This window comes from Arachis stenosperma, chromosome 2 (genome assembly GCF_014773155.1).
Source record: "Arachis stenosperma cultivar V10309 chromosome 2, arast.V10309.gnm1.PFL2, whole genome shotgun sequence".
Taxonomy (NCBI): Eukaryota; Viridiplantae; Streptophyta; class Magnoliopsida; order Fabales; family Fabaceae; genus Arachis; species Arachis stenosperma.
The window spans coordinates 66,905,449-66,925,771 of NC_080378.1; the positions used below are offsets into that span (position 1 = coordinate 66,905,449).

Here is a 20,323-nt window from a genome sequence, read left to right on the forward strand (position 1 = left end):
ACTATTGTTCTTCTATTCAATTCCGCTTGTTCTTTGTCCAAGATATCACTTGTTCTTCAACTTGATGAATGTGATGATCCGTGACACTCATCATCATTCTCACTCATGAACAAAGTGACTGACAACCACTCTTGTTCTACAAGCATACGAGGCTTAGTGAATATCTCTTGGATTCTTTAACCGGAATCTTCGTGGTATAGGCGAGAACTGATGGCGGCATTCAAGAGAATCCGGAAGGTCTAACCTTGTCTGTGGTATTCTGAGTAGGATTCAATGATTGAATGACTATGACGTGCTTCAAACTCCTGAAGGTGGGGCGTTAGTGACAGACGCAAAAGAATCACTGGATTCTATTCCGGCCTGATTGAGAACTGACAGATGGATAGCCGTGCCGTGACAGGGTGCGTTGAACATTTCCAATGAGAGGATGGGAGGTAGCCACTGACAACGGTGAAACCCTTGCATAAGCTTGCCATGGAAAGGAGTAGGAAGGATTGGATGAAGACAGTAGGAAAGCAGAGAGACGGAAGGGAAGGCATCTTCATACGCTTATCTGAAGCTCTCACCAATGATATACATAAGTATCTCTATCTTTATCTTTATGCTTTATTCGTTTATCACTATACCCATTTGAGTCTGCCTGACTGAGATTTACAAGGTGACCATAGCTTGCTTCATACCAACAATCTCCGTGGGATCGACCCTTACTCGCGTAAGGTATTACTTGGACGACCCAGTGCACTTGCTGGTTAGTTGTGCGAAGTTGTATTGCTCACAATTTCGTGCACCAATCATAAAAACCAAAAAAAATATTTTATGCTTCTTGTTTGAGTCTAGTGTCTAATTTTAAGTTTGGTGTCTTGCATGCATTGTTTATTTGATCTTGGTTCTATTTTCAAGTCAATAGTACAGGGAACTGAAGATTCAGAACATGCAGCAGAGGAATTACACAGAAAAAGCTGGGCGTTCAAAACGCCCAGTGAAGAAGGACAGACTGGCGTTTAAACGCCAGCCAGGGTGCCTGGTTGGGCGTTTAACGCCCAAAAAGGTAGTGCATTGGGCGTTAAACACCAGAATGTGCACCATTCTGGGCGTTTAACGCCAGGATGGCACAAGAGGGAAGATTCTGTTTTCGAATCAATTTTTTTTTAAGTTTTCAAAGTTTTTCAAAATCAAATCTTTTTCAGATCATATCTTTTCAATCAAACCTTTTTCAAAATCAATTTCTTTCCTTTTTCAAAGATACTTGCTATCAATTAATGATTTGTGATGGGAAATTTTTGGTTGAGGAATGAATCTCTCCCAAAACACACCAATCTAACCGGCAAGTGCACCGGGTCGCATCAAGTAATAAAAACTCACGGGTGTGAGGTCGATCCCACAGGGATTGAAGGATTGAGTAATTTTAGTTTAGTGGTTGAATTAGTCAAGCGAATCAAGATTTGGTTGGTTGATTGATGAATTGCAGAATTTAAATTGCTTTGAAAGTAAAGTGAATGGGGAATTGGCATGAAATTAAAGAAAACAGAAATTAAAGTGATGAATCTTAAGAAGCAAGAAATTAAATGGCAGAAACTTAAAGAGCAAGTAATGTAAATTGCAAGGAAATTAAATGGCAAGAATTGTAAATGACTTGAAATGTAAAGGGGATTGGGACTTGAATTTGCAAGAATTAAACAAAGAGAATTTAAATTGCATTAAACAGAAGAGTAAATGGGGAATGGGTTGAAACAGATTCTAACAGAAAATTAAATGAACAATTAAAGCAAGAAACAGAGAATTGAAATGGGCAATTGGATCTCAGGACCCAGAGACTAGAAAACCAAGTCTAGATCTCAATGCCTTCCTAGATCCAACAAGAACAATATCACAGGAATTGTAAATTGCAAGAGAATTAAATGAGAAAGCAAGTAGCAGAAAAGGAAACTCAATAACAGTCAAAATCAAAAGAGAGATCCAAGGTGAGATTGAAACAGAATTCCTTCAATTCTCCAACCCAAGATCCAAGACAAGTGTATTTGAAATTTAAAGCAATTAAACTAAGAAAATTTAAAAGCACTCAAGCTCCCAAAACAGAAAAGAAATTCTCTAAAAACTCTAAAAGGGAAGCTCCTCGAATAAATTGAATCTAAGCCTATTTATACACTTTCTTCAATTGATCTTCAAGCCTTGAGTTGGGCCTTTGCTCTTGGTGGATTTGGGTTGAAAGAGGCCTTGGTTGATTGCTCTTGAAGTTTGGAGAAGAACCCAAGTGAATCAATTGAACCGGATTGAGTTTTTGCAAAGTTTGGATTCAAAGTTAGCCTCAAAGTTAGGGGGCTAACTTCAAGGCTAACTTTTTCTAGCAGCAAATACCATTCTCTGCACTTCACGTTTGGGCCAACGTTAGGGGGCTAACTTTGACCCTAACGTTGGCCTTGCTTTGAGTTGGTGAGGCGCCAACGTTAGCCTCCAAGTTAGGGGGCTAACGTTGGCGCAAACGTTGCACACCCTGGGAGTAAAATCTCATGCCAACGTTAGCCTCCAAGTTAGGGGGCTAACGTTGGCGCTAACGTGGGAACACCCTGGGAGCATTTTCATTTGCCAACGTTAGCCTCCAAGTTAGGGGGCTAACGTTGGCGCAAACGTTGGCCTTCCTGGGAGAGATTTCTTATGCCAACGTTAGCCTCCAAGTTAGGGGGCTAACGTTGGCGCTAACGTGGCTAGCCCTGGGAGGAAATTTTAGCTTCCAACGTTAGCCTCCAAGTTAGGGGGCTAACGTTGGGGCTAACTTCAACTCCAACTTCATTTGTTCCTGGTTCAATCTCACTTGATTCATTGTCTTCTCTTAGCTTCTAGCCATTCCTTCTCACTTCAATCCTTTTCCAAGCTTTCTTCCCCTGTCATAAATCAACCAAACACATCAAAGCTATGCTTGAAATCATGAGATGATCATTATATCCCAATATGCACCAATTATGGCATCAAACCTCATGAAAAAGCATTAATTCACATATGGTTGATTCAATCAAAGGAAGCATGAAAATCTACCTAAATTGGCTTGCTTAAGCCTCAAGAAAGTGCATAATTCAAGTAAAAACAAAAGGAAGAGACTAGTAAAACTAGGCTAAGATGACTTGTCATCACAACACCAAACTTAAAGCTTGCTTGTCCCCAAGCAAGAAATGACTTATTAAGAAGAAAGAATGAAATGAAAGAGAATGTTCATGCTAGCAGAATGTTATTGGTAGTTCATGGGATTTTGTGTGGATATGCAATACTCACTTCTTATTGATTCTTAGGCCTAGAAAGTCTCCTTCAAGCTTCAAGCAACCTACTGCTATGACCTCTCATTATTCCTTTATCCTTGGCTATTTACTTTGTTCAAAGCTTTATTTGAGTGTCATGTGTAGCAAGTTCATTTTCTTTTCTGTATACTTGACACATTATTCACCATGGACACTTGGCTCACCTTTCCTTTTAAACATTGATGCCCAGCACCTTTTTTTTTGGTTACTAAATGCCTTGTAGTTAGGTTGCTCTTGATAGTGGATTTTCAGCTGATGATCCCGGATTAGTTAATCCAAGTCACCGAGTGTTGAAGCACTCCAAAGAGCTTAGTAGTCCAAGCAGATCCTAAAACACAGACACCACAGGCATATATTTTTAAGGTTCAAGCTATTGGTGTCCAGCTTTGTTACTTTTTTTTTTTTTTCTTTGCCATCTTTTGGCTATTTCTTTTCTTGCTTTCTTTTTGTTTTTTCTTTTGAACCAAGGATTTTTTTATTGAGATTCATAGACAGTAAGCCACTCTATACTTAGAATGAGACATTCTAGTTCACTTATTCACTAATAGTGAGTTTTTATACAATCACACACATGCCACCACTTACTTTTATCATACTTCTATCTAACAGAGAACTACCTTACTTCACATTCAAACATTTCTTTTATTGAATTAAAGATGCAGGGGACAGAACATGCTCTTAGTCAAGTGAAAGTAAACACACAAGCACAACTTAAACTAGCTTACTTATTGTAGAGACCAATTCCTCTTGTATTAAAAGAACACATTAGCAAGACATACTAGAACTCCTAAATTAAAGCATTTCTCAATGGCAAGAAGCAAGTGTAAATACAACCTGTTAGTTTGCAGCTTGTTTGTTCTTCCTTCTGTTGTGCCCCTTTTTAGTCATAATGCACAATGTCTTCAAACGGTGGCTAATTTCCTGCATACTCATCAAAAGTTGCTTGCTTCTCAAGCCCTTAGGTAGCTGGTTATTATGCAAAGATTGGTTATGGCCTCTTGAACTTACTTTGGTGTGTGAACACTAAACTTAGTCCCTTGCCACTATTTCCCATGCATCAGATTAACCATATGTGGAATCCTTTTTGTCTTTGCTAAAAGTAATAAAACTAAAGACTAGAAAACAAACAATGGCTGAATAGTTTATCTGATTGCTTGGAGCTATCAAATCTTTATGCAGGGAGTTAGAATGTGCTTTTAAATGAGATTTTGGTGGGACACCAAACTTAAAATCTTTCATTCTCACTTAAATTGTTTTGGTGTGCAACACCAAACTTAGCTCCTTGCAATACATATAAAACTACTCAACCTTTTTATTGAAACAGTTAGGAAAGAAAACTACCTCAGGTTGGGTTGCCTCCCAACAAGCGCTTCTTTATTGTCACTAGCTTGACATCTTGTTCTTTGGTCATGGAGGTTGAAAATCATAGTGCCTCAACTTTTCTCCTCTTACTGTGAACTTCCTTCCAGTCTCCTTGTTTATGATCTCTAGGTGCTCAAGTGAAAGGACCCGGTTCACAGTGTAGTATCCAGATAATTGTGGAGACATCTTCATTGGTTGTGTGTTTAACACTACTTTATCCCCTGGTGAAAAGCCTTCAGTAGGGATCTTCTTGTTTCTCCACCCTTTTGGCCTCTTCTTTTTTTCTTTCTCAGAAGATAATTCATGCCTTGGTGGTTCTTTATTTGGGGTGTTGAGGTTCTCATCTGGGGGTTTTGGATCTAGTTCCTCCCTGATTTCTTTGGTATGTTGCACTATCTCTACTTCTTTCAATCGTAGATTTAGAAGTCTTGGATTTGACTCATTGAATGCCTGCTTCAAGCTTTGATCTCTGGCCTTATCCTTCATACAATCTTCTTCTTGAGTGGGCTCATGCAGGGTTTTAAAAACATGGAATGCTAGGTGCTCATCATGCACTCTTAGCAACAATTCCCCTTTTTCAACATCTATCAATGCTCTGCCCGTAGCTAGGAAAGGCCTCCCCAGGATGATGGGAGTATTAGGGTCTTCTTCTATATCTGAGATAACAAAGTCAGCAGGGAGAAAGAATTTTCCCACTTTTACCAATACATTCTCCACAACTCCCAGTGCTTGCTTAGTGGATTTGTCAGCCATTTGGAGAACTATTCGTGTGGATTTCAGCTCAGAAATTTGAAGTTTCCTCATTAGAGACAAAGGCATCAGGTTTATGCTTGCACCCAGGTCACAAAATGACTTCTCAATTGTTATGTTTCCTATGGTGCAAGGTATGTAAAAACGCCCAGGATCATCTTTTTTCTCTGGCAACTCTCTTTGGAGGATAGCACTACATTCCTTTGTCATCTCAACAATCTGTCCTTCCTTCAGGGATCTTTTCTTTGTCAGCACTTCCTTTATAAATTTGGCATATAGTGGCATCTGTTCAAGTGCTTCCAAGAAAGGAATATTGATGTTGAGTGTCTTGAATATGTCCAGGAATTTTAAGTATTGCTTATCCTCATTTTCTTTTTTAAACCTCTGAGGGTATGGAAGTTTGGGGACACAAGGATTCACTCCTTCCCTCTTCTCTTGTAGTTGTGATTCAAGGATGTTCTTGTCTCCCTTTGAAATTTGTGCATTTTTGGTTTCTTGATCCTCTTTACTTCTCTCCTCTGTCTCTTCTTGTGGAACTTCTCTGTTGTGTTTGTCCTGATTGATGGCTTCCTTCTTCATAGTCTTCTCACTTCCCACTGTGATTGCTTTGCACTCCTCCCATTTTGTGGCTTTTCCTTTGTTCCTCAGTGGTACTGGGGGATGCATTTTGTTGCTTCTCGCCCAACTCTGAAACTTGCTTAGCCATTTGCCCCATGTGTCTCTCAAGGTTTCTAATTGAGGTCTCTTGGTTTTTGAATGCCAGGGCCTGATCTTGTCTAGCCATCTCTTGATTTTTCATGAGTTTCTCCATCATTTTCTCTAGACTTGAGATTCTTTGAGAGTCTGGATTTGGTTGTGGTTGTGTGAAATGAGATGGTTGTTGCTGAAAGTTGTTTGAATTAATTGTGGGGGTACTTTGTGGGTGGGATGTGGATGTGGAAAAGTTATTCTGGTGATTTTGTGAGATGTTATGGGGTTGGTGATATGTGTTTTGTGAATTTTTGAATTGGTTAGTATTATTGGATAAATGGTTATGGTTGTTTGTGTTGCTGAGGCTGTCAGAGTTGAAGTCCCTTTGTCCTTGATTCTGATGCTCACCCCACCTTGAATTAGAATGAGTCTTCCATGGTGTCTTATGTGCATCACCATGAAAATTGTGTTGAGATGTGTTATTCGTGCATTGCACCTGCTCAGGGCTTTGTTGCTCATAATTGAATGTCCCAAAACTTTCTTCAGATTGCTTCCATCCATGTGAAGTTTGAGATTGGCTTTGTGTATTTACTGCAGCATTTTGCAGTCCATCAATTTTCTTAGCCATCTGCTCAAATTGTTGCTGAATTTGTTGCTGCATTAATTTGTTTTGAGCCAGGATTGAATCTACTCCTTCTAGCTCCATTACTCCTCTTCTTTGTGATGGTTGGCGGTTTCTTTGATGAGCAAAGAAATATTGGTTGTTGGCCACCATATCAATGAGTTCTTGGGCCTCCTCTGCAGTTTTCATGAGTTGCAAGGAACCTCCAGCTGAGTGATCCAAAGATTCCTGGGACTTCAGTGTTAAGCCTTCATAGAAGTTTTGTAGCTTCTCCCATTCATTAAACATGGTGGGGGGACATTTTCTGACTAGAGCCTTGTACCTCTCCCATGCCTCATAGATGGGTTCAGTCTCCATTTGTGTGAATGTTTGTACCTCGGCCTTTAACCTTATAACCCTCTGTGGTGGATAAAATTTGGCGAGGAACTTGGTTACCAAATCATCCCAGTTGTTGATGCTGTCCCTTAGAAACGATTCCAACCATTGAGTGGCCTTGTCCCTGAGAGAGAATGGGAATAGCATCAGTTTGTAACTGTCAGGAGGCACACCATTAGTTTTGACAGTGTTACAAATCCTCAGGAAGGTGGATAAGTGCTGGTTTGGATCTTCCAAGGGGCCTCCTCCATAAGAACAGTTGTTCTGCACTAAGGTGATGAGTTGGGGCTTCAATTCAAAGTTATTTGCATCGACATTTGGGATAAGGATGCTACTCCCACAATGCCTTGGATTAGCAAATGTATATGAAGCCAAGACTCTCCTCTGGGGTTGACCATTGTTGTTGGCCATTCTCACTGGTGGATTTGTTGGATTTGTTGAGTGTTCCTCCAATTCATGATATTCTTCATCTGATTCTTCTTCTCCAACTATATTCTTCCCTCTTTCGGCTCTTCTTAACCTCCTGAGAGTTCTTTCGTCAGTTTCATGAAAATTGGGTGTGGTTCTTCTTGTACCTGACATACAAGCATAACAAAATAAATTCACAAACCAATGTTTCAATACACTGCTAAATTGAGGTTTTAGTTAGTTTAAACAATAAATCAAACAGTTAGTGGGTTAATCAAAAATTAAAAAAAAATGCTTGATCTAAACTACCACCTCACTTAATCATTGTCAATCTAATCAATCCCCGGCAACAGCGCCAAAAAACTTGATGGGAAATTTTTGGTTGAGGAATGAATCTCTCCCAAAACACACCAATCTAACCGGCAAGTGCACCGGGTCGCATCAAGTAATAAAAACTCACGGGTGTGAGGTCGATCCCACAGGGATTGAAGGATTGAGCAATTTTAGTTTAGTGGTTGAATTAGTCAAGCGAATCAAGATTTGGTTGATTGATTGATGAATTGCAGAATTTAAATTGCTTTGAAAGTAAAGTGAATGGGGAATTGGCATGAAATTAAAGAAAACAGAAATTAAAGTGATGAATCTTAAGAAGCAAGAAATTAAATGGCAGAAACTTAAAGAGCAAGTAATGTAAATTGCAAGGAAATTAAATGGCAAGAATTGTAAATGACTTGAAATGTAAAGGGGATTGGGACTTGAATTTGCAAGAATTAAACAAAGAGAATTTAAATTGCATTAAACAGAAGAGTAAATGGGGAATGGGTTGAAACAGATTCTAACAGAAAATTAAATGAACAATTAAAGCAAGAAACAGAGAATTGAAATGGGCAATTGGATCTCAGGACCCAGAGACTAGAAAACCAAGTCTAGATCTCAATGCCTTCCTAGATCCAACAAGAACAATATCACAGGAATTGTAAATTGCAAGAGAATTAAATGAGAAAGCAAGTAGCAGAAAAGGAAACTCAATAACAGTCAAAATCAAAAGAGAGATCCAAGGTGAGATTGAAATAGAATTCCTTCAATTCTCCAACCCAAGATCCAAGACAAGTGTATTTGAAATTTAAAGCAATTAAACTAAGAAAATTTAAAAGCACTCAAGCTCCCAAAACAGAAAAGAAATTCTCTAAAAACTCTAAAAGGGAAGCTCCTCGAATAAATTGAATCTAAGCCTATTTATACACTTTCTTCAATTGATCTTCAAGCCTTGAGTTGGGCCTTTGCTCTTGGTGGATTTGGGTTGAAAGAGGCCTTGGTTGATTGCTCTTGAAGTTTGGAGAAGAACCCAAGTGAATCAATTGAACCGGATTGAGTTTTTGCAAAGTTTGGATTCAAAGTTAGCCTCAAAGTTAGGGGGCTAACTTCAAGGCTAACTTTTTCTAGCAGCAAATACCATTCTCTGCACTTCACGTTTGGGCCAACGTTAGGGGGCTAACTTTGACCCTAACGTTGGCCTTGCTTTGAGTTGGTGAGGCGCCAACGTTAGCCTCCAAGTTAGGGGGCTAACGTTGGCGCAAACGTTGCACACCCTGGGAGTAAAATCTCATGCCAACGTTAGCCTCCAAGTTAGGGGGCTAACGTTGGCGCTAACGTGGGAACACCCTGGGAGCATTTTCATTTGCCAACGTTAGCCTCCAAGTTAGGGGGCTAACGTTGGCGCAAACGTTGGCCTTCCTGGGAGAGATTTCTTATGCCAACGTTAGCCTCCAAGTTAGGGGGCTAACGTTGGCGCTAACGTGGCTAGCCCTGGGAGGAAATTTTAGCTTCCAACGTTAGCCTCCAAGTTAGGGGGCTAACGTTGGGGCTAACTTCAACTCCAACTTCATTTGTTCCTGGTTCAATCTCACTTGATTCATTGTCTTCTCTTAGCTTCTAGCCATTCCTTCTCACTTCAATCCTTTTCCAAGCTTTCTTCCCCTGTCATAAATCAACCAAACACATCAAAGCTATGCTTGAAATCATGAGATGATCATTATATCCCAATATGCACCAATTATGGCATCAAACCTCATGAAAAAGCATTAATTCACATATGGTTGATTCAATCAAAGGAAGCATGAAAATCTACCTAAATTGGCTTGCTTAAGCCTCAAGAAAGTGCATAATTCAAGTAAAAACAAAAGGAAGAGACTAGTAAAACTAGGCTAAGATGACTTGTCATCAATTTGATTCAACATTTCAAGTATGTTGCCTTTTCTGTTGAGAAAGGTTTAATGTTTGAATCATATCTTTTCTTGTTAGGCAAGTCATTAATTTTTAAAATTAAATCTTTTTAAAATTGTTTTCAAATCATATCTTTTCAATCACATCTTTTTAAAACCATAACTTTTCAATCATATCTTTTTAATCACATCTTTTTCAAAAATAGTTTTCAATCATATTTTTTTTCAAAATCTTTTTCAAAAATCACTTGATTTCTTTCTCACTTTTAGTTTTCGAAAATTATCAATCAATTTTTCAAAATGTTTTTAAAATCTTTTTTAATTAATTTTCGAAAATTTCTTCCTCTCTTCTCACATCCTTCTATTTATGGAGTACCACTCCTTCTCAATGCACAATTCGAACTCTATCTGATTAAGTTCGAATTCTTCTACCTCTTCCTTCTAATTTTCTTCTTCTCTGACACCTCAAGGAATCTCTATACTGTGACATAGAGGATTCCACATTTTCTTGTTCTCTTCTCTTTCATATGAGCAGGAACAAAGACAAAAGCATTCTTGTTGAAGCTGACCCTGAACCTGAAAGGACCTTGAAGCGAAAGCTAAGAGAAGCTAAGGCACAACTCTCTGTAGAGGACCTAACAGAAATCTTCAAAGAAGAAGAACCCATGGCAGCCAAAAACAACAACAATGCAAGGAAGGTGCTGGGTGACTTTACTGCACCTACTCCCGACTTCTATGGGAGAAGCATCTCTATCCCTGCCATTAGAGCAAACAACTTTGAGCTTAAGCCTCAATTAGTTTCTCTAATGCAACAGAATTGCAAGTTCCATGGACTTCCATTGGAAGATCCTCATCAGTTCTTAGCTGAATTCTTGCAAATCTGTGACACTGTCAAGACTAATGGGGTTGACCCTGAGGTTTACAGAGTTATGCTATTCCCTTTTGCTGTAAGAGACAGAGCTAGGACATGGTTGGACTCACAACCTAAAGAAAGCCTGGACTCACGGGAAAAGCTAGTCAATGCCTTCTTGGCAAAGTTCTTTCCACCTCAAAAATTGAGTAAGCTTAGAGTGGAAGTCCAAACCTTCAGACAGAAGGATGGAGAATCCCTCTATGAAGCTTGGGAAAGATACAAACAATTAATCAGAAAATGTCCTTCTGACATGCTTTCTGAATGGAGCATCATAGGTATTTTCTATGATGGTCTCTCTGAACTATCCAAGATGTCTTTGGATAGCTCTGCTGGAGGATCTCTTCATCTGAAGAAGACACCTACAGAAGCTCAAGAGCTAATTGAAATGGTTGCAAATAACCAATTCATGTACACTTCTGAAAGGAATCCTGTGAACAATGGGACTAATCAGAAGAAAGGAGTTCTTGAGATTGATACTCTGAATGCCATATTGGCTCAGAATAAAATATTGACTCAACAAGTCAATTTGATTTCTCAAAGTCTGTCTGGAATGCAAAATGCACCAAGCAGTACTAAGGATGCTTCATCTGAAGAAGAAGCCTATGATCCTGAGAACCCTTCAATGGAAGAGGTGAATTACCTAGGAGAACCCTATGGAAACACCTATAATTCTTCATGGAGAAATCATCCAAATTTCTCATGGAAGGATCAACAGAGACCTCAACAAGGTTTCAACAACAATAATGGTGGAAGAAACAGGTTTAGCAATGGCAAGCCTTTTCCATCATCTTCTCAGCAACAGACAGAGAATTCTAAGCAGAACCCCTCTGACTTAGCAACCATAGTCTCTGATCTAATCAAAACCACTCAAAGTTTCATGACTGAAACAAGGTCCTCCATTAGGAATTTGGAGGCACAAGTGGGACAGCTGAGCAAGAAAATTACTGAACTCCCTCCTAGTACTCTTCCAAGTAATACAGAAGAAAATCCAAAAGGAGAGTGCAAGGCCATCAACATGGCCGAATTTGGAGAGGAAGGAGAGGCAGTGAACGCCACTGAGGGAGACCTCAATGGACGTCCACTGGCCTCCACTGAGTTCCCCAATGAGGAACCATGGGAATCTGAGGCTCAAAATGAGACCATAGAGATTCCACTGGACTTGCTTCTGCCTTTCATGAGCTCTGATGAGTATTCCTCCTCTGAAGAGGATGAGTATGTCACTGAAGAGCAAGTTGCTACATACCTTGGAGCAATCATGAAGCTAAATGACAAGTTATTTGGAAATGAGACTTGGGAGAACAAACCTCCTTTGCTCACCAAAGAACTGGATGACTTGTCTAGGCAGAAATTACCTCAAAAGAGACAAGATCCTGGGAAGTTTTCAATACCTTGTACCATAGGCACCATGACCTTCAAGAAGGCTCTGTGTGACTTAGGGTCAAGTGTAAACCTCATGCCTCTCTCTGTAATGGAGAAGCTAGGGATCTTTGAGGTGCAAGCTGCAAGAATCTCACTAGAGATGGCAGACAATTCAAGAAAACAAGCTTATGGACTTGTAGAGGATGTTCTGGTGAAAATTGAAGACCATTACATCCCTACTGATTTCATCGTCCTAGAGACTGGGAAATGCATGGATGAATCCATCATCCTTGGCAGACCCTTCCTAGCCACAGCTAAGGCTATGATTGATGTTGATGGAGGTGAACTGATCATTCAAGTGAATGAAGAATCTTTTGTGTTTAAGGCTCAAGGATATCCCTCTGTCACCATGGAGAGGAAGCATGAAGAGCTTCTCTCAAATCAGAGCCAAACAGAGCCCCCACAGTCAAACTCTAAGTTTGGTGTTGGGAGGCCACAACCAAACTCTAAGTTTGGTGTTGAACCCCCACATTCAAACTCTAAGTTTGGTGTTGGGAGGTTCCAACATTGCTCTGAGTATCTGTGAGGCTCCATGAGAGCCCTCTGTCAAGCTACTGACATTAAAGAATCACTTGTTGGGAGGCAACCCAATGATTATATTTTATCTATTTCCCTTTGTTATTTTATTTGTAGGTTGATGATCATAAGAAGTCACAAAATCAATTGAAAAAGTAAAAACAGAATGAAAAACAGGAAGAAAAACAGCACACCCTGGAGGAAGAACCTACTGGCGTTTAAACGCCAGTAAGGCTAGCAGGTGGGCGTTTAACGCCCAGTCTGGCAACATTCTGGGCGTTTAACGCCAGAAAGGGGCACCAGACTGGCGTTAAACGCCAGGAAAGGGCAAGAACCTGGCGTTAAACGCCAGAAATGGGCACCAGCCCGGCGTTTAACGCCAGAATTGGCTCAAAACGCGTTTTTGCATGCCATTTGGTGCAGGGATGACTTTTCCTTGACACCACAGGATCTGTGGACCCCACAGGATCCCCACCAACCCCACCACTCTCTCTTTTCTTCACCCATTCACCAACCACCTCAACACCTCTTCCCCAAAAACCCTTCACCTATCAAATCCCATATTTCTCTTCACCACTCACATCCATCCTTCATAAAACCCCACCTACCTCACCATTCAAATTCAAACCACTTTCCCTCCCAAACCCACCCACACATGACCGAACCATGAGCCCCCCTCTCCTATATAAACCCTTCTTCACTCCTTCACTTTCACACAACCTAAAACACCACTTCTCCCCCTCTTTGGCCGAACACGAAGCCATTCCTTTCTTCCTCATTTCTTCTTCTTCTACTCTCTTCTTTCTTCTTTTGCTCGAGGACGAGCAAACCTTTTAAGTTTGGTGTGGTAAAAGCATTGCTTTTTGTTTTTCCATAACCATTTATGGCATCCAAGGCCGAAAAAACCTCTAGAAAGAGGAAAGGGAAGGCAAAAGCTTTCACCTCCGAGTCATGGGAGATGGAGAGATTCATCTCAAGGGTGCATCAAGACCACTTCTATGAAGTTGTGGCCATGAAGAAGGTGATCCATGAGGTCCCTTTCAAACTCAAAAAGGGTCAACTTTGATCAAAGGTTGGACCAAGTCCTCACAGACATTTGTGAAGAGGGCGCTGAATGGAAGAGAGATTCAAGAGGGAAGCCGGTTCAATTGAGAAGGCATGACCTCAAACCCGTGGCTAGAGGATGGTTGGAGTTTATCCAACGCTCAATCATTCCCACTAGCAACCGGTCCGAAGTTACTCTAGACCGGGCCATCATGATCCATAGCATCATGATTGGAGAAGAAGTGGAAGTTCATGAGGTTATAGCCCAAGAACTCTATAAGGTGGCGGACAAGTCCTCTACCTTGGCAAGGTTAGCCTTTCCTCATCTCATTTGTCACCTCTGTTATTCAGTAGGAGTTGACATAGAAGGAGACATCCTCATTGATGAGGACAAGCCCATCACTAAGAAAAGGATGGAGCAAACAAGAGACCCCTCTCATTATGAGATCCCTGAGATACCTCAAGGGATGCACTTTCCTCCACAAGACTATTGAGGAGCTCAAGCACTCCATAAGACCTTCAAGAGGAAGAACAAGCCGCCATCACTAAGGTGGACCCGTTCTTTAATCTCCTTGTTCTTTATTTTCTTGTTTTTCGAAAATTTATGCTTATGTTTATCCATGTTTGTGTCTTATGATCATTAGTGTCTATGCCTTAAAGTTATGAATGTCCTATGAATCCATCAACTTTTTAAATAAACAATGTTCTTAATTGAAAAAGAGAAGAATTGCATGAATTTCAAATTTTATAACAGATTAATTATATTGATGTGGTGGCAATACTTTTTGTTCTCTGAATGTATGCTTGAACAGTACATATGTCTTTTGAATTTGTGGTTCATGAATGTTGGCTCTTGAAAGAATGATGAAAAAGGAAACATGTTACTGGGGATCTGAAAAATCATAAAAATGATTCTTGAAGCAAGAAAAAGCAATGAATACAAAAAAAAAGAGGCGAAAAAAAAAACGAAAAAAGGGAGAAAAAGAAAAAGAAAGAAAAAGAAAGAAATAAAGTTGTGATCCAAGGCAAAAAGAGTGTGCTTAAGAACCCTGGACACCTCTAATTGGGGACTCTAGCAAAGCTGAGTCACAATCTGAAAAGGTTCACCCAATTATGTGTCTGTGGCATGTATGTATCCGGTGGTAATACTGGAAGACAGAGTGCTTTGGGCCACGGCCAAGACTCATAAAGTAGCTGTGTTCAAGAATCATCATACTTAACTAGGAGAATCAATGACATTATCTGGATTCTGAGTTCCTAAAGAAGCCAATCATTCTGAATTTCAAAGGATAAAGTGAGATGCCAAAACTATTCAGAGGCAAAAAGCTAAAAGCCCCGCTCTTCTAATTAATACTGATCTTCATAGATGTTTTTGGAGTTCATTGCATATTCTCTTCTTTTTATCTTATTTGATTTTCAGTTGCTTGAGGACAAGCAACAATTTAAGTTTGGTGTTGTGATGAGCGGATAATTTATACGCTTTTTGGCATTGTTTTTAGTATGTTTTTAGTAGTTTTAGTTGAGTTCTTAGTATATTTTTATTAGTTTTTAGTTAAAATTCACTTTTCTGGACTTTACTATGAGTTTGTGTGTTTTTCTGTGATTTCAGGTATTTTCTGGCTGAAATTGAGGGACCTGAGCAAAAATCTGATTCAGAGACTGAAAAGGACTGCAGATGCTGTTTGATTCTGACCTCCCTGCACTCGAAGTGGATTTTCTGGAGCTACCGAAGCCCAATCGGCGCGATCTCAACGGCGTTGGAAAGTAGACATCCTGGGCTTTCCAGCAATATATGATAGTCCATACTTTGCCCAAGATTTGATGGCCCAAACTGGCGTTCAAATTCACCTTCAGAATTCCCAGCGTTAAACGCCGGAACTGGCACCAAAGTGGGAGTTAAACGCCCAAACTGGCACAAAAGCTGGCGTTTAACTCCAAGAGAAGTCTCTACACGAAAATGCTTCATTGCTCAGCCCAAGCACACACCAAGTGGGCCCGGAAGTGGATTTTTATGTCAATTACTCATCTTTGTAATTCTTAAGCTACTAGTTCCCTATAAGTAGGACCTTTTACTATTGTATTTTCATCTTGGTTCTTCTGGTTCCCTCTCTGGGGCCGAAACCAATGATCACTTTTGTTCTTATGTATTTTCAACGGTGGAGTTTCTACACACCATAGATTAAGGTGTGGAGCTCTGCTGTACCTCGAGTATTAATGCAATTACTATTGTTCTTCTATTCAATTCTGCTTGTTCTTGTTCCAAGATATCACTTGTTCTTCAACTTGATGAATGTGATGATCCGTGACACTCATCATCATTCTCACCTATGAACGTGTGACTGACAACCACCTCCGTTCTACCTTAGATTGGGTGAATATCTCTTGGATTCCTGATACACGATGCATGGTTGATCGCCTGACAACCGAGCGCTCGCCTGACAAACGAGCCAGCCATTCTGTGAGATCAGAGTCTTCGTGGTATAGGCAAGAACTGATGGCGGCATTCAAGAGAATCCGGAAGGTCTAACCTTGTCTGTGGTATTCTGAGTAGGATTCAATGATTGAATGACTGTGACGTGCTTCAAACTCCTGAGGGCGGGGCGTTAGTGACAGACGCAAAAGAATCACTGGATTCTATTCCGGCCTGATCGAGAACCGATAGATGGATAGTCGTGCCGTGACAGGGTGCGTTGGACATTTCCACTGAGAGGATGGGAGGTAGCCACTGACAACGGTGAAACCCTTGCATAAGCTTGGCATGGAAAGGAGTAAGAAGGATTGGATGAAGACAGTAGGAAAGCAGAGAGACGGAAGGGACAAGCATCTTCATACGCTTATCTGAAGCTCTCACCAATGATATACATAAGTATCTCTATCTTTATCTTTATGTTTTATTCATATATCATCTATACCCATTTGAGTCTGCCTGACTAAGATTTACAAGGTGACCATAGCTTGCTTCATACCAACAATCTCCGTGGGATCGACCCTTACTCGCGTAAGGTTTATTACTTGGACGACCCAGTGCACTTGCTGGTTAGTTGTGCAAAGTTGTGTTTATGCCATGGTATTGAGCACCAAGTTTTTGGGGCCATTACTAGGGATTATTTGAGTTGTGAAAAGTAGTGATCACAATTTCGCACACCAGTGAGTGTCACTAACGTTGGCTCTTTGAACCCCACTCCATGTTAACTTTCACGTTAACAATCTTAACGTGAGAGTTTAACGTAGGCAATGCAATTGATCCAACGTTAGTGACAAAAGTGAGTGTCACTAACGTTGGCCTTGTTGATCCTCATCCACGTTAGAGTTCACGTTAACTTAGTTAACGTGACTCTTAACGTGGGGCATTGCCTAGTTTTCCAACGTTAGTGGTGTTCACTTTTACTACTAACGTTGAGGAGAAACGTTATTGGAGTTCACGTTTCTCATTAACGTGGAGTCCCCTTTTTCTTCTACGTTAAGTACCACGTTAACTTAGTTAATGTGGCTCTTAACGTAGGCTATGAATGGCTTCGCAGGAGTTATTGGTGATCACTTTTCTCATTAACGTTGCAAGCCAATTGCCATCTCACATTAGTAGTCACGTTAACTAAGTTAACGTGAATGCTAACGTGATTCTTCCATGCTTCATTTGTCCTGAAATCAAGCAATTAAAGTGCATCAAAGCTCTATCCAAAATCATGAGATTATGCATCATTAAAATATCATGTAATTCTGGCAAAAATCTCATGAAATCATGCAAAATTCATAATAGTTGCTTGAATGAAGGTGTAAGTGTATTTTCACCCAAAACTTGCCTTGTTTACTAGGAAAATGCATGAAACTACCCTAAAACAGTAAATAAAAGGTCAGTGAAACTGGCCTAGATGCCCTGGCATCACAACACCAAACTTAAAGCTTGCTTGTCCCTAAGCAAGTACTGAAGCATAAGAAAAATGAAATAAAAGAATAAGAAGATAAGATGGAAATAGCATTCATGGTTCATGGAGTTTCATGCATAGCAACTTAGGTTCTTTCCTTTTAGGTTTCAAGCCTTTATCAAATCCCTAGTCATTCTCTTGATTGCATCCCTTGAGGTTTCTTTCTTATTGATCCTTCTTGCTAGGTGCTTTGTAAGAGGGCGACTTTTTATGATAAGCTTTCAGCCAACACTCCCAAACCAGTTGGTTTTAAGGTGCTAGGTGTTAAGACACCCCTAAGGACTTACTCCCTCAAGTCTCTTTCCCTCATACATACACACCACAGGCATATGGTTTGTTATTCTTTCTTTCTTGAGACCTTGGTGTCCAATACCTCTTTGGGTTACTAAGTGCTCTATAACAAGGGTTACTCTTGATAGTGGACTTTCAGCTGATAATCCCGGATTAGTTAATCCAAGTTACCAAGTGATAAGGCACCCCTAAGAGCTTATTCATCCAAGTATATCCCTTGTACATAAACACCACAGACACATGCCTCAGTTTCAAAACCCTTGGTGCCTAGCATTGTTTCTTTTTGTGTTCCCTTTCTTATTTTCATTTGTGTTACTCTTTTTCTTTTCTTGTTGGGATCTTATTATTTAGCTAGCCTCAAGGAATGTGTCTCAAACTTATGACTTAGGATGGATAGTTGCTTTCTTTCCTTTCTGGTGAACCAACTTAGCTTACTAATCATCCTACCACAAACACTTAGAATGCACTTCACAAAATGACTCCATTCTTGTTCTTTCCATACCATTTTCTTTTTGATTAACTTAAAGAGACAAGCATACAAGTAGGCAAGATGACAGTGAGCATTCAAGACATTAGGCTCAATAACATAGACCTAAGCAATGAAACTTAAATGCATAATTGAAAATCCTAAGCTACCATGGAAGCATGTTCTATTTCATACATGATATTCCTTATTTAAAGCTTTGAAAAGGGAAGTAAACTAAGAAGAAACTTCACCACCTTTCACTTGTTGGTCTGCTCATTCTCTTCTGCTCCCTTGCCATTTTTAAATTCGCTTTGTCCACTTGTGCTTCCTCTCATCCGATTTGCTCTAGCTAATTTCCAATCCTCTAATGCCTTCCTTACCGATTCATGACTTTGTTCAACCCTTTCGCGCTCCACTCGTGCTAATTCGTCCTTTACATCTTCATATTTTGTGATTCCTGGATGCAAATTAGGTAATTGTCCTACTAGATATCCAAGCCTGGCTTGGGTATTCACATGGTATCCAGTCTCACTCATGTAGACTCCTTCCGAGAATGTTTTAAGTTCATCGAGAAGATCTGCTTGTTCTCTTTGTTTCCTATGCATCTCATGAATGTAAACTCCTTGATGTGCTTGGATGTTGATTAGCCTTTGGATGGCTTCTTGTTGTTGATCATGTTTCTGATTCAGATTGTGGAAAGATTCACTACATTGTCTTCCTTGCTCTAATTGATGATCCATTAGTTGTTTTTGCCATTCCCCTTGTTGATTCATCCATCTGGAAAGTGACTCTTCATGGCGATCCCTTGATTGTATTTGGAGTTCCCTTTGCGCCTCTTGGTTTCCCATGCATTGCCTAGATAAAACATCAATAGCCTCTTGCAGTTGGTGCATGCTTAAGGTGGCTGAGGGTTGCTCTTGTGGAGGTTGTTCTTCTTCAGTTTGAAGGGCTAGCCTCTTTCGTCTCTTCCGTGGAGGTAGTGGAGCTGCAGCTGCATGCATCCGACGGTAAGTGATTGGAAGACCAACCGTTACCCACACGGGGTCCGCATCCTCGAATATCACCCTGGCCAGTCTGCAAAGAAGAAAAATAGTGCTGGGATAACCTAACTTTCCTCCCGAATCACTTTTCTCAGCAAACTTCCGAATGCCTTGGGATATGATTTCATGAACCTTGATCTCTCCTCCTTTCATTATACATTCTAACATCGTTGCTCTCTTGAGATTTACCTCTGAGTTGTTTCCGGCTGGGAGGATGGATCTCCTTACAATTTCGAACCAACCTTTAGCCTCTGGGAGGAGATCTCCTCTTTTTTATAAATTTGGGTTTTCTCTTGGGACCTCTTTCCCAATCGGCTCCTGGCACACATATATCTTGTATAATCTGGTCATAATTGGGAGGTTTGTCCATTCTTGAGTGATAGCTCTCCTCTTCAAAAGAGATGCTTCTCAACTTCAGCACTCTCATAATAGTCATAGGACTAAAATCTACCATGTCCCCTCTCACAAAACTTGTGTATGAGTCATCCGCCTTGTCTTGCCTAACTGCATTTGCATAGAACTCTCTTACTAGAGTTGCATTCACCCTTGTGATCGGATCGGTAAGGAGCTCCCAGCGACGTTGCTCCACCTTCTCTATGATCTCTGGACACTCGGTTTTTTGTTACTTGGAAGCCCAGTTCATAAATGATTTCTTTGTCAGCCATCCACCCATATTGAAGTGCATGATGAAATGTTCTAAACCGCACTTCATCAAAAGGAGGATGTTCTATAGGTCCCTTCCCTTTTTGTCTCTTGAAGCTTGATGATGCCATGTAAGATAGTTGCTATTTTGGTTATTCTCAAGATGGCTATGAGGGTGTATGTGAAGCTTTGGTGAGGAGTGATGTGTGTAGTGTGTGTAGAACCGAAAGGAGAGAGTGAAAATGGTGAGTATAAGTGTGCATGGAGAGGTTGTGTGAAGAAGTTTAAATAGGAAAATGGCAATTGATTGAAGGGTGTGGATTGATGATGGTGTTTGATAGTGGACGGTTGGG

General features: G+C 40.3%; 1 non-coding gene across 1 annotated transcript; it reads right to left on the minus strand.

The window, feature by feature from the left end:
- Positions 1-10,777: 10,777 nt before the first annotated feature.
- LOC130964768 (small nucleolar RNA R71) lies at positions 10,778-10,885 on the minus strand. The gene has a single exon (XR_009080842.1). It is a non-coding gene; the product is annotated as a small nucleolar RNA R71 (small nucleolar RNA).
- Positions 10,886-20,323: the final 9,438 nt, after the last annotated feature.